The 17,566-nt window shown below is 45.3% G+C and overlaps 1 protein-coding gene across 1 annotated transcript in view; it reads right to left on the bottom strand.

The window, feature by feature from the left end:
- The window catches only part of LOC147116957 (meiosis-specific coiled-coil domain-containing protein MEIOC-like), a 101,470-nt gene extending 97,905 nt beyond the window's left edge, over nt 1–3,565 (bottom strand). The window contains exon 1 of the mRNA XM_085987450.1: nt 3,419–3,565. The gene's annotated coding sequence lies outside the window, so the exon portion shown is untranslated. The remainder of the gene's footprint in view (nt 1–3,418) is intronic.
- Between the last annotated feature and the right edge of the window lie 14,001 nt (nt 3,566–17,566).

Genomic DNA, 17,566 nt, shown 5'->3' with positions numbered 1-17,566 from the left:
CTGCACTCATCCAGGCAAGTGGAGAGTATTCCATCACACTCCTGACTTGTGCCTTGTAGATGGTGGAAAGGCTTTGGTGAGACAGGAGGTGAGACACTCGCCGCAGAATTCCCAGCCTCTGGCCTGCTCTTGTAGCCACAGTATTTATATGGCTGGTCCAGTTCAGTTTCTGATTAATGGTAACCCCCAGGATGTTGATAGTGGGGGATTCAGCGATGGTAATGCCATTGAATGTCAAGGGGAGATGGTTAGAGTCTCGCTTGTTGGAGATGGTCATTGCCTGGCATTTGTGTGGTGCGAATGTTACTTGCCACTTGTGAGCCCAAGTCTGAATGTTGTCCCGGTCTTGCTGCATATGGACACGGACTGCGTCAGTATCTGATGAGTCTCGAATGGTGAACAGTGTGCAATCATCAGCGAACATCCCCACTTCTGACCTTATGATGGAGGGAAGGTCATTGATGAAACAGCTGAAGATGGTTGGGCCTAGGACACTGCCCTGAGGAACTCCTGCAGTGATGTCATGTGATTGAGATGAATGACCTCCAACAACCACAGCCAACTTCCTTTGTGCTAGGTATGATTCCAACCAATAGAAAGTTTTCCCCTTGATTCCCATTGACTTCAGTTTTGCTAGGGCTCCTTGATGCCACACTCGATCAAATGCTGCCTTGATGTCAAGGGCAGTCACTCTCACCTCACCTCTTGAGTTCAGCTCTTTTGTCCATGTTTGGACCAAGGCTGTAATGAGGTCAGGAGCTGAGTGGCCCTGGCGGAACCCAAACTGGGCGTCAGTTAGCAGGTTATTGCTGAGTAAGTGCCGCTTGATAGCACTGTCGACGACACCTTCCATCACTTTGCTGATGATTGAGAGTAGACTGATGGGACGGTAATTGGCCGGGTCGGATTTGTCCTGCTTTTTGTAGACAGGACATACTTGGGCAATTTTCCACATTGCCGGGTAGATGCCAGTGTTGTAGCTGTACTGGAACAGCTTGGCTAGGGGCGCAGCTAGTTCTGGAGCACAAGTCTTCAGTACTATTGCCGGAATGTTGTCAGGGCCCATAGCCTTTGCAGTATCCAGTGTCTTCAGCCGTTTCTTGACATCACGTGGAGTGAATTGAATGGGCTGAAGACTGGCATCTGTGATGCTGGGGACCTCAGGAGGAGGCCAAGATGGATCATCCACTCGGCACTTCTGGCTGAAGGTAGTTGCAAATGCTTCAGCCTTGTCTTTTGCACTCACGTGCTGGGCTCCACCATCATTGAGGATGGGGATATTTTGGAGCCTCCTCCTCCTGTTTAATTGTCCACCACCACTCACGACTGGATGTGGCAGGACTGCAGAGCTTTGATTTGATCCGATGGTTGTGAGATCGCTTAGCTCTGTCTATCGCATGTTGCTTCCGTTGTTTGGCATGCAAGTAGTCCTGTGTTGTAGCCTCACCAGGTTGACGCCTCATTTCTCGGTATGCCTGGTGCTGTTCCCGGCATGCTCTCCTGGGCAGGGTTGATCTCCCGGCTTGATGGTAATGGTAGAGTGAGGGATATGCCGGGCCATGAGGTTACAGATTGTGGTTGAATACAATTCTGCTGCTGCTGATGGCCCACAGCGCCTCATGGATGCCCAGTTTTGAGTTGCCAGATCTGTTCAAAATCTGTCCCATTTAGCACGGTGGTAGTGCCACACAACACGGTGGAGGGTATCCTCAACATGAAGACGGGACTTCAGCGCTTCAAGGCGGCGGCTCACCACCACCTTCTCAAGGGCAGCTAGGGATGGGCAATAAATGTTGGCTCCGTCAGCAACAGCCACATCCCATGAACGAATTATTTTTAAAAATCACTATTTGAGGAGGAGGAGGAGCAAAGACGTTCTCCTGGTGACCTGGCCAATATTTATCCCTCAAGAAACACCAGTAAATCTGGTGTGAGAGAAATCTGTTGTGCAGTTTGAGAGACCTCGCCATGTGTAAATCGGTTGCTATGTTATCCTACATTTCAAAAGTACTGCATTGGCAGTAAAGTGGTTTCGAAAGCCCTGAGGTGGTGAAAGAGTTCCAGATTTCCCCTACCCTGTATGTGAAGTGTGTCCTGACATCAACCCTGAACGGTCTAATTTTAAGGTTTTGCTGCCCTTGTTCTGGACTCCCTCCACCAAAAGAAAGACTTGCATTTATACAGTGCCTTTCACGACCATGGGACATCCCAAAGCACTTTACAGCCAATGCAGTACCTTTTGGAGTGTAGTCATTGTTGTAATGTAGGAAATGCAGCAGCCAATTTGCACATAGCAAACTCCCACAAACAGCAATGTGATAATGACCAGATAATCTGTTATTAGTGATGTTGATTGAGGGATAAACATTGACCAGGTCACCAGGGAGAACTCCCCTGCTCTTCTTCGAAATAGTGCCTTGGGATCTTTTATGTCCACCCGAGAGAGCAGACGGGTTTAACGTCTCATCCGAAAGACAGCACCTCCGACAGTGCAGCACTCCCTCAGTACTGCACTGGAGTGTCAGCCTAGACTTTTGTGCTCAAGTCTCTGGAGTGGGACTTGAACTCACAGGCGAGAAAGCTAGCAACTGAGCCACAACTGACCAGAGGAAATAATTTCTCTCCATCCACCATATCAAATCCATTAATCATCTTAAATATCTCAATTAGATCACCCCTTAAAGTCCTATACTTCAGGGGCTACAAGCCTAGTTGATGCAAGCTGTCCTCATAATTTAACCCTTTTAAATTAATTAAAGGTCACTTGGTCAATGAATATTACTTGTCTCACTTCAAATGATCAACAGATTAGGAAAAAAAATGATCAACAGATTAGGAAAAAAAAAGTATCCTTTATCACTCAATGCTGCTAACATCACAAAGTGCAGTGAAACAGTGCAACTCGCCTCGGAGTCAGAAGGTTGTGGGTTCAAGTCCCACTCCAGAGAATTGAGCACATATTCTAGGCTGACACTTCCACTGCAGTACTGAGGGAGTGCTGCACTGTCGGAGGTGCCGTCTTTCAGGTGAGATGTTAAACCGAGGCCCCGTCTGCTCGCTCAGGTGGACGTAAAAGATCCCACGGCACTATTTCGAAGAAGAGCAGGGGAGTTTCTCCCCGTGTCCTGGCCAACATTTATCCCTCAATCAACATCGCTAAAAAAAAAACACATTATCTGGTCATTATCACATTGCTGTTTGCGGGAGCTTGCTGTGCGCAAATTGGCTGCCGCGTTTGCAACAACAGTGACTACACTCCCCCAAAAAAGTACTTGATTGGCTGTAAAGCGTTTTGGGACGTCCGGTGGTGGTGGTGAAAGGCGCTGTAGAATATGCAAGTCTTTTCACAGAACATTGCTTCCACCTTTGTTTTTTTTTAAATCACTAAATATATATCCACAAAACAAAACTCACTCACCGTCAACGGTAGCCTGAACTGTTTGTTTCTGTAGTGCCCAGACAAGCTGTGCTCGTCGCCATCGCTTTCTCCTCACTAACTAACTTACTCGGCTCGGCTCCCACTCGCTCGCTCAACTGTCACCAACTGACAACACCACGCGCCTTCCCGCGCTCAGCCCCGCCGCCTCCGCCGCGCCGCGAGTGCGCGCACGTATCTCTCCATCTCCTCCTCCCTCCATGTACAAATATTGCCGCCAACCGTGGCGCGTGCGCACACACGCACGCGCGCTCAGGGACCTTCCCTCTCCGCTTGCCTCGTAATCTGCACGCGCGAACATCATTGCGGCCTCCTGCGCCTGCGCGCGGTATCCCGGCGCCGCGCGTGCGCACCATCTCCTCCCCGAGCCGCGCATGCATACCCGCACCCGACTTTTTTCGCCTCATTTACCTGAGGGAGAGCAGGCGGTGGGCGGGAACTGGATGATTGACCTAATCTAGAGCCGTCTTTTGTCTCCACTAGTCCTATCACCATCTCGTCTCATTTTGAATACCTCTTAATGTCTCCTCTCTTTTGTTCTCTCCCAGCCTGGCCTCTTAATAACAACAGAAAATGCTGGAAAAACTCAGCAGGTCAGGCAACATCCGTGGAGAGAAATTTGAGTTGACATTTCGGGTCGAACCCTTCTTCAAAACTGGAAAGAAAAGAAAATAGATCGAAGGCAGGGCTGCGATCGGACAAAAGAAGTGAAAGAAACAAAAGAAGTTTTGAAGAAGGGTTCGACCCGAAACGTCAACTCAAATTTCTGTCCACGGATGTTGCCTGACCTGCTGAGTTTTTCCAGCATTTTCTGTTGTTATTTCGGATTTCCAACATCCGCAGTATTTTGCTATCGTAGACGAGATGGTAATAGGCTGCGATTAGGTGTAAAGTGTACTGGTAGGGCAGGAGATAGATACCAGGTGTGAGAGAGAAACAAAAGGAAAGGGGGGGGGAAAGGAGTGGAAAAATTACAAGAAAAAATGTGTAATAGGGGCCGAAGTTATGATCTGAAATTGTTGAACTCGATATTGAGTCCAGAAGGCTGCAGAGTGCCTAATCGGAAGATGAGGTGCTGTTCCTCGAGTTTACGTTGAGCTTCCGTGGAACATTACAAGAGGCCAAGGACAGTGAGGTCCAAGTGGGAATGGAGTGGTGAATTAAAATGACAGGCGACCGGAAGCTCGGGGTCACCCTTACAGACTGAACGGAGGTGTTCCGCAAAGCGGTCACCCAATCTGCGTTTGGTCTCCCCAATGTAGAGGAGACCGCATCGTGAGCAGCAAATACAGTATACTAGATTGCGAGAAGTACAAGTAAATCGCTGTTTCACCTGGAAGGGGTGTTTGGGGCCCTGGACAGTGGGAAGGGGGGAGGTATAGGGGCAGGTGTTACATCTCCTCCGCTTGCACGGGAAGGTGCCAGGCAAAGGGGAAGGGCTGTTTGGGGTGATAGAGGAGTGGACTAGGGTGTCTCGAAGGGAGTGGTCCCTACGGAATGCTGAAAGGGGAGGGGAGGGGAAGATACGTTTGGTGGTGGGATCACTTTGGAGGTAGCGGAAATGCCGGAGGATGATCCGTTGAATGTGGAGGCTGGTGGGGTGAAAGGTGAGGACAAGGGGAACCCTATCGTGGTTCCGGGAGGGAGGGGCAGGGGTGAGGGCAGAAGTGCGGGAGATAGAACTGACACGGTCGAGGGCAGTGTCAACCACGGTAGAGGGGAATCCTCGGTTGCGGAAAAAGGAAGACATGTCTGAAGCACTGGTGTGGAAGGTGGCATCGTCGGAGCAGATACGGCGGAGACGGAGAAACTGGGAGAATGGAATAGAGCCTTTACAGGAAGCGGGGTGGGAGGAAGTGTAGTCCAGGTAGCTGTGGGAGTCAGTGGGCTTGTAGTGAATATTGGTCGATAACCTATCCCCAGAGATGGAGACGGAGAAGTCGAGGAAGGGAAGGGAAGAGTCAGAGATGGACCATGTGAAGGTGAGGGAAGGGTGGAAATTGAAGGCAAAGTGAATGAAATTGTCAAGTTCGAGGCGAGAGCAGGAAACGGCACCGATACAGTCATCAATGTATCGGAAAAAGAGGTGAGGGAGGGGACCCGAGTAGGACTGGAACAAAGATTGTTCCACATAACCCACGAAAAGGCAGGCATAGCTAGGACCCATGCGGGTACCCATGGCAACACCTTTGATTTGGAGTAATCTATTTTATTCCCTGTGCTTCTTTAGTCTTGACAAAGGGTTTTCACCTGAAACGTTGACTCTATTTTCTCTCCACGGATGTTGCCTGGCCTGCTGAGTTTTTCCAGCATTTTCTGTTGTTATTTCTGGATGATTGACAACCCAGTTGAATGGTATGGAGGGGAGAATGGAAGGTCTTGGGTTTGTTCGTACAATGTTTTGGGGTTTCTGGCTATCAATTAGGAGGATTAAATCGTCAATCGGAGTCGCTTAAACCATGCCTGCCCCCTTTTAAGGGACGCAAACTATAATAGTTCAAAATTATAATGAAATTAACGGTAAAACTTTTAAAATTACAGTAAGGCCAACTCTCGCGATTTAATCGCAAGACCCGCAATTTAACCTGCAATTTTGAATGAAAAGCATTTTCAGATGCAGTAATATAGTTTTTGTAAAGAGCTGTGGCCTGGTCTCAACATGGGCTTTAGGAATGCCTTTGACAAGGTATCACATGGGAGATTACTATTAAGATTAAGGAGTAGTGAAAGGCCAGAGGATTGGGAAATTTTTTTAAACCAGCAAAGGACGACTAAAAAAATGATAAAGAGAGAAGATAGCTTATGAGAGTAAGCTAGCAAGAAATATAAAAACAGACAGTAAGAGCTTCTACAGGTATATAAAAAAGAGAGTAGCTAAAGTAAACGTTGGTTCCATAGAGGATGAGTCTGGGGTGTAGGAATTAATGAATTCCAACGAATAACTGAGATCAACACAGGAGAGCAATTAAACAGGTCTTTACTCAAAGGAGATGCCACAGGGACTGCCTAGGCAGCCCCGTGGTTTGCGATGTGACGTCATCGCGTTTGCCCGCGTTTTCCCGCGCTCTTAAAGGGGCCACGCCCCGTACATGCAAACTCTATATACAAAACACAGTAATACCTAACACAATGGTACAGGTTTAGGCTGGTGTTAGAACATCGTTAAAGAGAATTATATACAGTTATCCAGAGTCATTCAGTGGTTCTGCCACAGGGGAATTAATAATGGGAAACAGGGAAATAGCGGAGACTATGAACAAATATTTTGTATCAGTCTTCACGGTAGAAACATAGAAACATAGAAGATAGGAGCAGGAGTAGGCCATTCGGCCCTTCGAGCCTGCTCCGCCATTCAATGTGATCATGGCTGATCATCCAAATTCAGTACCCTGTCCCTGCCTTTTCCCCATATCCCTTGATCCCTTTAGCCTCAAGAAATATATCCAACTCTTTCTTGAATATATTTAATGAACTGGCCTCCACCGCCCTCTGTGGCAGAGAATTCCACAGGTTCACCACTCTCTGGGTGAAGAAATTCCTCCTCATTTCAGTCCTAAATGGCTTACCCCTTATCCTTAGACTATGACCCCTGGTTCTGGACTCCCCGGCCATCAGAAACATCCTTCCTGCATCTAGTCTGTCCAGACCTGACAGAATTTTATAGGTTTCGATGAGATCCCCTCTCAATCTTCTAAACTCCAGTGAGTATAAGCCCAAGCGACACAATCTCTCCTCGTACGTCATTCCTGCCATCCCAGGTATCAGCCTGGTGAATCTTCGCTGCACTCCCTCCATGGCAAGAACATCCTTCCTCAGGTAAGGTGACCAAAACTGCACACAATACTCAAGGTGCGGTCTCACCAAGGCCCTGTACAACTGTAGCAAGACATCCTTGTTCCTGTACTCGAACCCTCTTGCTATGAAGGCCAACATACCATTTGCCTTCTTAACCGCCTGCTGCACCTGCATGCTTACCTTCAGCGACTGGTGCACAAGGACACCCAGGTCTCTTTGCACTTCCCCTTCTCCCAATCTATTGCCATTCACATAATAATCTGCCTTCCTGTTTTTGCCACCAAAGTGGATAACCTCACATGTATCCACATTATACTGCATTTGCCATGTTTCTGCCCAATCACCCAACCTGTCCAAATCGTACTGGAGTTTCCCGACATCCTCCTCGCAGCTTACCCTCCCGCCCAGCTTTGTGTCGTCTGCAAATTTGGAGATATTACATCCAATTCCCTCGTCCAGATCATTAATATATATTGTGAACAGCTGGGGTCCTAGGACCGATCCTTGTGGTACCCCACTAGTCACTGCCTGCCACTCGGAAAATGACCCGTTTATTCCAACTCTTTGCTTTCTGTCCGCCAACCAGTTCTCTATCCAAGTCAATACCTTGCCCCCAATCCCATGTGCCTTAATTTTGCACGCTAATCTCTTGTGTAGGACCTTATCAAAAGCCTTCTGAAAGTCCAAATACACCACATCCACTGGTTCTCCTTTATCTATTTTACCAGTTACATCCTCAAAAAATTCCAGTAGATTAGTCAAGCATGATTTACCTTTTGTAAATCCATGTTGAAATTGTCCGATCCTGTCACTGCTTTCCAAGTGCTCTGCTATTACATCTTTTATAATACTCTAGCATTTTCCCCACTACCGATGTCAGGCTTACCGGTCTATAATTCCCCGCTTTTTCTCTACCACCTTTTTTGAATAGTGGGGCAACATTAGCTACCCTCCAATCCATGGGTACCGTTCCAGAGTCTATCGAGTTCTGGAAGATGATCAGTAATGCATCTACTATCTCTAGGGCCACTTCCTTAAGTATCCTGGGATGTAGACCATCAGGCCCTGGGGATTTATCGGCCTTCAGTCCCATCAATTTTCCTAACACCATTTTCCTACAAATACTGATTTCTTTCAGTTCCTCGCTTTCATCAGACCCTATGTTCCCCGGCATCTCTGGGAGGTTATTTGTGTCCTCCTTTGTGAAGACAGAACCAAAGTATGCATTTAGTTGGTCTGCCATTTCTTTGTTTCCCATTATAAATTCCCCTGATTCTGACTGTAAGGGACCTACGCTTGACTTCACTAATCTTTTTCTCTTCACATATCTATAAAAGCTTTTATAGTCAGTTTTTATGTTCCTTGCTAGCTTACTCTCATATTCTATTTTCCCTTTCTTAATTAATCCCTTTGTCCTGCTTTGGACACTAAAAGCATCCCAATAATGAATAATCAAGGGGCTGGGGGAGGTAACTTAAAAAATCACTATCACTAGAGAGAAAGTACTAGGCAAACTAGTGGGACTAAAGGTGGACAAGTCCACTGGACCCGATGGCCTGCATCCTAGAGTCTTAAAAGAGGTGGCTGCAGAGATAGTGGATGCATTGGTTGTAATCTACCAAAATTCCCTGGATTCTGGAGAGGTCCCAGCAGACTGGAAAACCGCAAATGTAACACCCCTATTTAAGAAAGGAGGGAGACAGAAAGCAGGCAACTATCGACCAGTTAGCCTAACATCTGTCATTGGGAAAATGCTGGAGTCCATCATTAAGGAAGTGGTAGCAGAACATTTAGAAAATCATAATATAGTCAAGCAGAATCAGCATGGTTTTATGAAAGGGAAATCATGTTTGACAAATTTGCTGGAGTTCTTTGAGGATGTAATGAGCAGGGTGGATAAAGGGGAACCAGTAGATGTCGTGTATTTGGATTTCCAGAAGGCATTCGATAAGGTGCCACGGGGTTGGGGGTAATATATTAATTAGCATAGATAGAGGATTGGCTAACTAACAGAAAACAGAGCCGGGATAAATGGGTCATTTTCAGGTTGGCAAACTGTAACTAGTAGGGTGCCGCAGGGATCAGTGCTGGGGCCTCAACTATTTACAATCTATATTAATGACTTGGATGAAGGGACTGAGTGTAATGTAGCCAAATTTGCTGATGATACAAAGATAGGTGGGAAAGCAAATTGTGTGGAGGACGCAAAGAATCTCCAAAGGGATATAGATAGGCTAAGTGAGTGGGCAAAAATCTGGCAGATGGAGTATAATGTAGGAAAATGCGAGGTTGGCCACTTTGGTAGGAAAAATAAAAAAGCAAATTATTATTTAATTGGGGAGAGATTACAAAATGCTGAGGTACAGAGGGATCTGGGGGTCCTTGTACATGAATCACAAAAAAGTTAGCATGCAGGTACAGTAAGTAATTAGGAAGGCAAATGGAGTGTTGGCCTTTATTGCAAAGGAAATAGAGTATAAAAGTAGGTAAGTCCTGTTACAACTATACAGGGCATTGATGAGACCACACCTTGAGTACTGCGTACAGTTTTGGTCTCCTTATTTAAGGAAGGATATACTTGCATTGGAGGCAGTTCCGAGAAGGTTCACGAGGTTAATTCCAGAGATGAAGGGGTTGTCTTATGAAGAAAGGTTGAGCAGGTTGGGCCTATACTCATTGGAATTTAGAAGAATGAGAGGTGATCTTATTGTAACATATAAGATTCTGAAGGGGCTTGACAGGGTAGATGCAGAGAGGATGTTTCCCCTCGTGGGGGAATCTAGAACTAGGGGGCATAACTTCAGAATAAGGGGCATCCTTTTAAATCGGAAATGAGGAGTAATTTCTTCTCTCAGAGGGTCGTGAATCATTGGAATTCTCTTCCCCAGAAAGCTATGAAGGCTGGATCATTGAATATATTTAAGGTGGAGATAGACAGATTTTTGAACGATAAGGGAGTCAAGGGTTATGGGGAGCAGGCAGGGAAGTGGAGTTGAGGCCAAGATCAGATCAGCCATGATTTTATTGAATGGCGGAGCAGGCTTGAGGGGCCAAATGACCTACTCCTGCTCCTATGTCTTATGTATGCAATTAGAGGAAGGATAGCAAACTGGATTAAAAATGGAAACTATATGAAACCTTAATATGACCTACTCGCATACTATGTGAAGCATTGCGCGCCACACTATAGGACGACAAAAAAAAAACTCATGATTTCTTACCAAATCGTAAGAGTTTGTCTCATGATTTATGAGACGGTGGGGTTGGCATTACGAAACTATAATCTAGATTCCTATACCCACTATGCAATCCAGAACCTTCCAGTTCCCACCGGTCGCGGAAAGCCTCAAGCAGACGCCACATGCTCCCTCTCCAGGGACACCCAGGTGCAGACATAGCCTCGGAAGAGACGCAGGCAGCCGGAGCGAACACCCCCGCAACGTTTGGGTCTATGTGCACTGAATTGTTTTAAGTACAAAAGTCACACCTAAAAACCGTCTAAACATAATGCTGTACAATCTATTATTGTGGAGCTTTGCAAGAACCATAGAGTCATCGCAGTTTACTGTGCGGAAGGAAGCCCACCATGCCTGTGCCAACTCTTAATTAAAGTTAAACAACTGCTTTGCAGTCTCCTCATAAACCATGCATCATAATCATAATCAACTTTATTGTCATTGTTAGTGCACAAGTGCAGTACAACGAAATGTAGGCTTGCGGCTCCCGAGAGTGTACATTTAGATTAAGACATTTAAACATTCAACATTCATTTGGCTTGTAATATATTAACATAAACATAATAAAGTGCATTGGCAGATGTGCAGGCTTTAGAGTTTATTTGTGGAGTTCAGTAGGATGACAGCCCTGGGAAAGAAGCTGTTCCTAAATCTGGTCGTTCGGGTGCGAATGCATCTGTAGCGTCTCCCAGATGGCAGGGGGGCGAACAGACTGTGGTCAGTGACCTCCGTAAACCTCCGTAAACAGCGTTTCTGGTATATTTGCTCTATGGTCGGTAGCCGGGTGCCGGTAATGCGTTGGGCAGTTTTGACTACCCGCTGCAGGGCTTTCTGGTCATAGGAGCTACAGCTGCCATACCATACTGTGATACAGTTCGTCAGGATGCTCTCTATTGTGCAGCGGTAAAAGTTAGAGAGGATCAGGGGTGACAGGTTACATCCCTTCAGCCTCCTTAGGAAATATAGGCGCTGCTGGGCCTTCTTCACCAGAGAGGAGGTATTGAGGGACCAGGAGAGGTCTTCCGTGATGTGGACTCCGAGGAACTTAAAGCTGTCCACCCTTTCCACCACAGCCCCATGGATGTGGAGGGGGGTGTGACTTCCGTCTTTAGACTTCCTGAAGTCCACAATGATTTCCTTGGTTTTCTTGATGTTAAGGGCCAGGTTGTTATCGGCGCACCACTTCACGAGATGCTGGACCTCCTCCCTGTAGGCTGACTCATCGTTGTTGGTGATCTGGCCTACCACCGTGGTATCATCCGCAAACTTGATGATGGTGTTGGAACCATGACCAGCCACACAGTCGTGGGTGAAGAGGGAGTAGAGGGGGCTCAGCACACATCCTTGTGGGGCCCCCGTGTTCAGGGTCAGGGCGGGGTGGAGGTGTGGTTACCTAATTTGACAGACTGGGGTCTGTTTGTTAGGAAGTCTGCTTCAAATATTTGTCCACTTTTTCCTTAAAAGAGGCAATAGTCTCTGCCTCAACCACATATGCCATCCTACTTAGAAAAGTTGAGTTTAAAAAAAAACTGGCAACTCATAAAACACTGTATAACTGACAAACAACCACAAATAAAGGCCAATGATCAATGCCACTGCTTCAAGCTGACTAAATAAGATAGCTCTTTTTAACTACATTTTATTTCTGGATTTTAATTAGTGTCTTGGATCACAATCCAGTTCGTTTTCTGTGAAAAATAAAATCCAATGGCCTCATCTATGAAAGGAAGTGTCACAATGGGACATGAATTACATAGAATCAACAGTCGAGAAACAGGCCACTCAGCCCAACTGGTTCATGCCGATGTTTATACTCCACATGAGCTTCCTTGTACTTGAACTACCTTTTCCCACCCTGCCCCTATATCCCTCATATGCATAAATCTTCCCCTTAAATGCATCAATGATAACCACTTCAATCACTCCATGTGGCAGTGAGGTCCATATACTCACCACTCCCTGTATAAAAAAAATCTCCTGAAGTAATTTACTCCATCTGTTAGTTACTAGCTTCGGTATGCCCAGTATTTTGAAACCACCCACCAGTTCTCCACATCCACCCGGGCAGTTGATCCGATCACAGTGGTATCCCGTTGGACGGGTTAAGTTAAAATTACCCCCATGGAAAATGGGGGAAATGCAGCAAAAACTGCCCAGAAAGATTTAACAACTAAAGCACACTAACTTCCCTCTATCACCAACTCACTTTATACAGAAAAAGTCTTCCTCACTTTGCCAATGTCTCACCATGGGCTTTAGGAATGCCTTTGACAAGGTATCACATGGGAGATTACTATTAAGATTAAGGAGTATGCAATTAGAGGAAGGATAGCAAACTGGATTAAAAATGGAAACTATATGAAACTTTAATATGATCTACTCGAGTAGTATGTGAAGCATTGCGCTCCACACTACAGGATGAATAGTGAGGCTTTAGCGAGGGTACAATGTAGATTCATTTGAATGCTGCCTGGTATGAAGAGATACAAATACAAAGAAAGACTTGAAAAATATATTTTTTTAAGCCGATTACTGGGCAATATGACTAGAAGTGTTTAAAATTATGTAAGTATGAGGCAGAGTAGATAGGAGCAGTTTGTTTCCAATAGTTGAGGCGGCTAGAATGAGGGACCATAGATACAAGATTAAATACAAGAGATTTAGAACAGAGCGCTAAAGAAACCTCTTTACAGAGAGTTGGGAGGCTATGGAATTTACTTCCAGGGTTAGTGGTGGAGGCAACATACAAGATTAGATTGGATAGATGGATGAAAGAGGATGAAAGGATATGGAACAGGTGAGTACAACAGAACAACAACTTGTATTTATACAGCACCTTTAACGTAGTAAAACGTTCCAAGGCGCTGCACAGGAGTATTTTAAGACAAAAAAACTTGACACCGATCCACAAAAGGATAAATTAGGGCAGGTGACCAAAAGCTTGGTCAAAGAGGTAGGTTTTAAGGAGCGTCTTAAAGGAAGAGAGGTAGTGAGGCGGACAGGTTTAGGCAGGGAATTCCAGAGCTTAGGGCTGAGGCAACAGAAGGCACGGCCACCAATGGTTGAGCGATTATAATCAGGGATGCTCAAGAGGGCAGAATTAGAGGAGTGCAGATATCTCGGGGGGGGGGGTCTGAAGGAGATTACAGAAATAGGAAGGGGTGAAGCCCTGGATGGATTTGAAAACAAGGATGAGAATTTTGAAATCGAGGCGCTGCTTACCGGGAGTCAATGTAGGTCAGCGAGCACAGGGGTGATGGGCGAACGGGACTTGGTGCGAATTAGTAAGTGTGATTAAGACTATTTGCTCTTGTGGAAAGTAAATGGACTGGTTGGGCTGAATGGTCTGTTTGTGTTGTAACTTCTATGTATGGGTAGACTGTGTTGGTACATTCCACTTTATTACCACATTTTAAATCAGAAGTATCCAAACCCAATCCTGTGGGCTAAATGAGGCTTGCAAACCCTGATAATTTGTCTCCCAAAGTTCCATTTTGTTTGTACTTTTATATCTTTTGTCATTGGCTTGTTCTATTTGAATTTCATGTAGTGTGGAAAGGGCTGTTAGCCCAGCTGCCTCACTAGTGGATAATTCCTAAATCAAACCGTCCAGATCTGTTGGTATTTACAGCTTGAGATACACGCAAGTTAATGGGAACATTGATTTAAACTTCATGTGGTCTGCAAAACTCCATGTATGCTCCCAAGTAACTCACAAAGGCAGAACGCTTGGACACTCCCGGATTAAATGAAATATTTACATAGCAACCCTACTGAAATATTTACATAGCAACCGATTCAGTATTATGTGCCAACATACTTAATGTGGTGTAGAGCACAGAGGCATGACGATCTGGGAACTTTATTCAAACGGTTTCAGCTTTTTCACTAAATCAACGACAGAAGTTTGTTGTACAACAGGATCTAAACAACCATAAGAATCATTTGTCCAGTGGCATACTGTCTTCATTCCAGCTGGCTCATTGATAAAATGATTTTCTGTTAAAATACTTCAACTGAATAACTAGCTAATGTGGTGATGGTGTTTTAGGATAGATCTGTGTCAATTTTACTATTTTCCACAAAAACTAGTTGGCCTCCCTCCTGCTTTCACCTGCAATATTCCTGGCTTCTCTCAGACAATGGTTCAGGTCACAGGACAACTTACAGAAAGGGCTTGCATTTATATAGCATTTTTCATGTCCAGCAAGGTCTCAGCAAATGAATGAATGAACAGATAATATGTTTTGGTAATGTCAGTTATGGGATGAATGTTGGCTAGGACATCATCTTGCTCTTCAAATACATCCACCTGGTTTAAAGTCTAAGCTGATAATACAGCACTCGTCAGTACTGCATTGGTGTCAGCCTAGATTATGTGCTCAAATCCGTACTGGTACTTGAACCCATGACTGACTCACAAATGAGACGATTACCAACTATGCCAAGCCACCAAGCAGAAGACTAAATACTCAGATCATAGTGTAAACCAGACTGTATGTTTACTAGAAGTAACAGATAAGCAATAGCAAGAGTTATGCTGCATGCACTATTGTTATGTAACATTTAACTCTGTCCCCCCTTGGCTATGAAAACAACAAAATATGTAACACATTGCAAATTCGAATACTACACCTTAATTAGCATCCATACTGTAACTCATATGTGGGGATTGATAATGCCCAACTGTGAGCATTCACATCTCAGATACTAAAAATATATATAAACTTTAAGATTTGAATTGTGACAGATCCCCTATTTCTAGCAGTGCGATCTGCTGGAATCTGACCATCAGACAATTTCATCAAGAGTAAGGCCAATTGCCTTGAAGGTGACCGTGGTACTGAACTTTTATGCCTTTGGTTCATGCAAAGCTACCTTGGCGAACATACAAATCATAGAATAGTACGACACAGAAGGAGGCCATTCAGCCCCTATGGAACATCTGTCAATTTGCAGTACACAGATGCATCAAGCAACTCACTGATGTGCTGCTCACTAGGACGAACACTTTTATCACCTTCCCAGGAGGCATTGCATAACCTTCTGCTTCACAGAATTCTACTAAGTCCAGGCCATTATTGATCCAGGGACTCCAGGCTCCGACACACAATACCATGGCATTCACGAAAAAGAGGTTCCTTGAGATACTAGCAGTTTGAAGAGCCAATTCATTGACCAACTTGTTTTTTTTTTTTTAAAGCCAGCAGGTTGTAGGATGAAGACAGGAAGTAGGTAACAAGTTTCATTTTTGAATTTCAACACAGTAAGCATACGGTTAAGTAACTATTTACATAGCAATCAACAAGCTTTCCATGGTTTGCAGTTATTGATTCATTCCAAATTAGGTCATTTCTTTCAGAAAATGACATTTTGGAATACAGTACAAGTAATTTAAGATATGACATGCTGTAGGTGGTAAAGAACAGTTGACTTTGGACCTATGGTCCCCAAAACACTCCCCCACAGGCTTGATCTCATGTCATGTGGGATATAGATTGTTGCTATGATTGGTCAACAACTCCATTATTGTTGCAAAAGCAAAATACTGCGGATGCTGGAAATCTGAAATAAAAACAGAAAATGCTGGAAATACTCAGCAGGTCAGGCAGCATCTGTGGCGAGAGAAACAGAGTTAACGTTTCAGGTCGATGACCCTTCGTCAGAACTGGAAAAAGCTGGAGATCGAACAGGTTTTTAAGCAAGTGCGGGGGCAGGGAAAGGGGGGAGGGGAGGAAAGAACAAAAGGGAAGGTCTGTGATAGGATGGAAGGCGGGAGAGATTAAGAGATGGTGCAAGGCAAAAGGAGATGGTAATGAGACAAGTTAAGAAACAAAAGATGGCTCTCGATGAAGTGTAAATGGCGATGGCAGGATGAAAGACAGCTGCCATGTGGGAGAGAAAAAATAATAAATTAACAAAAAATAAAAAAAAATTAAAATGGGGGGAAAAAAAGGATGGGGCAGAGGTTATGATCTGAAATTGTTGAACTCTATGTTGAGTCCGGCAGGCTGTAAAGTGCCTAATCGAAAGATGAGGTGCTGTTCCTCAAGCTTATGCTGAGCTTCAGTGGAACAATGCAAGAGGCCAAGGACGGTAAGGTCAGAGTGGGAGTGGAGTGGAGAATTAAAATGACAGATGACCGGAAGCTCGGGGTCCCCTTACGGACTGAACGGAGGTGTTCCGCAAAGCGGTCACCCAATCTGCGTTTGGTCTCCCCAATGTAGAGATCGCATCATGAGCAGTGAGTACAGTATACAGGTAGACTACCTTTTATCCGAACTTCCGAAAACCGAAACCCTGTAAAAACCGAAGGTTTTTTCGTTCAGCGTAAGTCGTGCGCACGACATGACCAGAGTGGCGCACGACTCCGACGCCGCCGACCCCCACCCCCGCCAAATTTCCCAGTCTTATAAAATACCTTCCGAAATCTGAAATTTTCCGAAAACCGAAACACGGCTGGTCCCGAGGTTTTCGGATAAAGGATAGTCTACCTGTACCAAATTGCAAGAAGTACAAGTAAATCGCTGTTTCACCTGGAAGGAGTGTTTGGGGCCCTGGACAGTGGGGAGGAGGTAAAAAGGCAGGTGTTGCATCTCCTGCACTTGCAAGGGAAGGTGCCAGGTGAAGGGGAAGAGGTGTTGGGGGTGGTAGAGTGGAGCAGAGTGTCACAGAGGGAGCGGTCCCTTCGGAATGCTGAAAGGGGAGGTGAGGGGAAGATGTGTTTGGTGGTGGGATCACGCTGGAGGTGGCGCCACGCCAGGATGTTAGAAGGCGAACTAGATGGATCGTGGTCTTTTTTCACCTAGCTATTTCTGTGTTCCTATGATTCCCTTTCTCAGTATAAAAAGCTAAACGTCCCATCCTGGGAGTGTAGTACATGGCACTGTTTCCCAACCTTTAGAAAGACAAGGAGAGAAAACTGAGGGGGTCTGGAAAGGATTAGTAATGCAAGTCAAGTAAAAAAAAAAAAAAAAATTCTGGAAACCGGTCCAGAGCCTGTTGCTTTTCATGATCAGATGGGGAAAAGGTGTCCAGTAACTTTGGACACCAGACACCCATTGAGCTATTGCCTGAACTAGCAATATTCTTAAAAAAA

The sequence above is a fragment of the Somniosus microcephalus genome, chromosome 5 (assembly GCF_052327205.1).
Source record: "Somniosus microcephalus isolate GS21.2 chromosome 5, FLI_Smic_1.0, whole genome shotgun sequence".
NCBI lineage: Eukaryota > Metazoa > Chordata > Chondrichthyes > Squaliformes > Somniosidae > Somniosus > Somniosus microcephalus.
The sequence above is the reverse complement of the archived record's forward strand: the minus strand, read 5'-3'. Positions and strand labels throughout refer to the sequence as shown.